Genomic DNA, 3971 nt, shown 5'->3' with positions numbered 1-3971 from the left:
CGCCCTTCCACTGGTTAACCATTTGCCCTTTCGGACTTAGTCTCTGGACATTATTCGACGGATTTTCTGGTTAACCATTTGCCCTTTCGGACTTAGTCTCTGGGCATTATTTTCGACTTTTTGGTTAATGATTTCACACTTTTTACTTACTTTTGCGCTTTTTGGTTATTGATTACTCTGCTTACTGGTTAATTATTTGCCCTTTCGGACTTAGTCTCTGGACATTATTTTCGAGTTTTTGGTTAATGATTTCACACTTTTAACATATTTTTGCGCTTTTTGGTTAATGATTACTCTGCTTACTGGTTAACCATTTGCCCTTTTGGACTTAGTCTCTGCACATTATTTTCGAGTTTTTGGTTAATGATTTCACACTTTTTACTTACTTTTGCGATTTTTGGTTAATGATTACTCTGCTTACTGGTTAACCATTTGCCCTTTCGGACTTAGTCTCTGCACATTATTTTCGAGTTTTTGGTTAATGATTTCATACTTTTTACTTACTTTTGCGCTTTTTGGTTAATGATTACTCTGCTTACTGGTTAACCATTTGCCCTTTCGGACTTAGTCTCTGGACATTATTTTTGGGTTTTTGGTTAATGATTTCACACTTTTTACTTACTTTTGCGATTTTTGGTTAATGATTACTCTGCTTACTGGTTAACCATTTGCCCTTTCGGACTTGGACTCTGGACATTATTTTCGAGTTTTTGGTTAATGATTTCACACTTTTTACTTACTTTTGCGATTTTTGGTTAATGATTTCACACTTTTTACTTACTTTTGCGATTTTTGGTTAATGATTACTCTGCTTACTGGTTAACCATTTGCCCTTTCGGACTTAGTCTCTGGACATTATTTTTGGGTTTTTGGTTAATGATTTCACACTTTTTACTTACTTTTGCGATTTTTGGTTAATGATTACTCTGCTTACTGGTTAACCATTTGCCCTTTCGGACTTGGACTCTGGACATTATTTTCGAGTTTTTGGTTAATGATTTCACACTTTTTACTTACTTTTGCGATTTTTGGTTAATGATTTCACACTTTTTACTTACTTTTGCGATTTTTGGTTAATGATTACTCTGCTTACTGGTTAACCATTTGCCCTTTCGGACTTAGTCTCTGGACATTATTTTTGGGTTTTTGGTTAATGATTTCACACTTTTTACTTACTTTTGCGATTTTTGGTTAATGATTACTCTGCTTACTGGTTAACCATTTGCCCTTTCGGACTTGGACTCTGGACATTATTTTCGAGTTTTTGGTTAATGATTTCACACTTTTTACTTACTTTTGCGATTTTTGGTTAATGATTTCACACTTTTTACTTACTTTTGCGATTTTTGGTTAATGATTACTCTGCTTACTGGTTAACCATTTGCCCTTTCGGACTTAGTCTCTGGAGATTATTTTCGAGTTTTTGGTTATTGATTTCACACTTTTAACTTAATTTTGTGCTTTTTGGTTAATGATTTCACACTTTTTACTTACTTTTGCGATTTTTGGTTAATGATTTCACACTTTTTACTTACTTTTGCGATTTTTGGTTAATGATTACTCTGCTTACTGGTTAACCATTTGCCCTTTCGGACTTGGACTCTGGACATTATTTTCGAGTTTTTGGTTAATGATTTCACACTTTTTACTTACTTTTGCGATTTTTGGTTAATGATTTCACACTTTTAACATATTTTTGCGCTTTTTGGTTAATGATTACTCTGCTTACTGGTTAACCATTTGCCCTTTCGGACTTAGTCTCTGGACATTGTTTTCGACATTTTGGTTAATGATTTCACACTTTTAACTTAATTTTGTGCTTTTTGGTTAATGATTTCATACTTTTTACTTACTTTTGCGATTTTTGGTTAATGATGACTCTGCTTACTGGTTAACCATTTGCCCTTTCGGACTTAGTCTCTGGAGATTATTTTCGACTTTTTGGTTAATGATTTCACACTTTTAACTTAATTTTGTGCTTTTTGGTTAATGATTTCATACTTTTTACTTACTTTTGCCCTTTTTGGTTAATGATTACTCTGCTTACTGGTTAACCATTTGCCCTTTCGGACTTGGTCTCTGGACATTATTTTCGAGTTTTTGGTTAATGATTTCACACTTTTTACTTACTTTTGCGATTTTTGGTTAATGATTTCACACTTTTTACTTACTTTTGCGATTTTTGGTTAATGATGACTCTGCTTTTTACTTACTTTTGCGATTTTTGGTTAATGATGACTCTGCTTACTGGTTAATTATTTGTACTTTCGGACTTGGTCTCTGGACATTATTTTCGAGTTTTTGGTTAATGATTTCACACTTTTAACATAATTTTGCGCTTTTTGGTTAATGATTACTCTGCTTGCTTGTTACTGATTTCCCCTTTCGGACTTGATCTCTGGCCGTTCTTTTCGACCTTTTTGGATAAGGTTTCCACACTCTGAAATTATTTTGGGCTCACTGATTAGGCGAGATCAAGGGGGCATGCCTGGGCACTTTGGGCTCAGTTTGGGAAGGCGGCGTCCGTGTGCTCCTCCGCCCTTCCCGCACTTGCGGCTAGGTTTGCCAAACTGCGCTGACCCGCAGCCCTGCCTTTTTGCCCACGGCACGGAACGACTCAAGTCTGGCTCCGTTCCAGGCCGTTGCCTCCGGCTGCCCGCCGTCCGGCCGGCCTGGGACGTACCCCGGCTGACGGCGCCGGAGGCCCTCTAGCAGCCACCGGTGCCGCGGGCCAATGGGTCCGGGCGTTCCGGAGCTATCGGTGGGGAAGTGCTCTCCCCTTTTCCTGACGCCGTTCGCCCGAGCAGAGGTGCAGCCTGACGGGACTGCTGTCGCCTTCCGCGGCGCACCGGCCCCTTTCACCTGCCGTCGACCGCGCGGAGCTCGGACCTTCCTCCCCGAAGTTATGGCCCCGGCGCCGGAGGGTTCCCGGGGCCGGGCATTCAGCGGGGTGAGTCTTAACCTTCCCGGTCAGCCTGCGGGGTCGGTGCGCCGGCACTCGACGCGGGAGGGTCCCCTCTTTCCGTAGAGCCCCGCCCGGTGCCGATCGGCCGGCGGATTGCGGAGCGAACCGCGCCTGACCGACGGGCCTCGGAAACCCGTTGCAGTCGACGGGGGGGAACCGGACAGCGGGACGAGGTGCCGATTCCACCCGCAGATTCGATCCCGAAATCCCGCGGGATTCGGCGGTCCGACCCGACAGATTCAAACGTCGCCCGGGCGGCCCCCAGCGGTCGGGCCGGCCTGGTTCCGCCACCGCCCGATGCCCCTCGCCCCCGGCTACCGCCGGCCGCGCAGACCGAGCGAATGCGGCCGGACGTCCGGCGGCAATCGGCCGGAAAGCGGTATGGCCATTTCCTACTGTCCCTCGGACGGGCAGAGGGGCGGCGCCGGGGCACTCGCGGACCAGGCCGCGCCCCTCCGAGCCCTACCGCCTGCCGTCGACCGCGCGGGGATCGGACCTCCCTCCCCGAAGTTATGGCCCCGGAGCCGGAGGGTACCCGGGGCCGGGCATTCAGCGGGGTGAGTCTTCACCTTCCCGGTCAGCCTGCGGGGTCGGTGCGCCGGCACTCGACGCGGGAGGGTCCCCTCTTTCCGTAGAGCCCCGCCCGGTGCCGATCGGCCGGCGGATTGCGGAGCGAACCGCGCCTGACCGACGGGCCTCGGAAACCCGTTGCAGTCGACGGGGGGGGGGAACCGGACAGCGGGACGAGGTGCCGATTCCACCCGCAGATTCGATCCCGAAATCCCGCGGGATTCGGCGGTCCGACCCGACAGATTCAAACGTCGCCCGGGCGGCCCCCAGCGGTCGGGCCGGCCTGGTTCCGCCACCGCCCGATGCCCCTCGCCCCCGGCTACCGCCGGCCGCGCCGACCGAGCGAATGCGGCCGGACGTCCGGCGGCAATCGGCCGGAAAGCGGTATGGCCATTTCCTACTGTCCCTCGGACGGGCAGAGGGGCGGCGCCGGGGC

Source organism: Heterodontus francisci, unplaced genomic scaffold (assembly GCF_036365525.1).
Source record: "Heterodontus francisci isolate sHetFra1 unplaced genomic scaffold, sHetFra1.hap1 HAP1_SCAFFOLD_1243, whole genome shotgun sequence".
Taxonomy (NCBI): Eukaryota; Metazoa; Chordata; class Chondrichthyes; order Heterodontiformes; family Heterodontidae; genus Heterodontus; species Heterodontus francisci.
The sequence above is the reverse complement of the archived record's forward strand: the minus strand, read 5'-3'. Positions refer to the sequence as shown.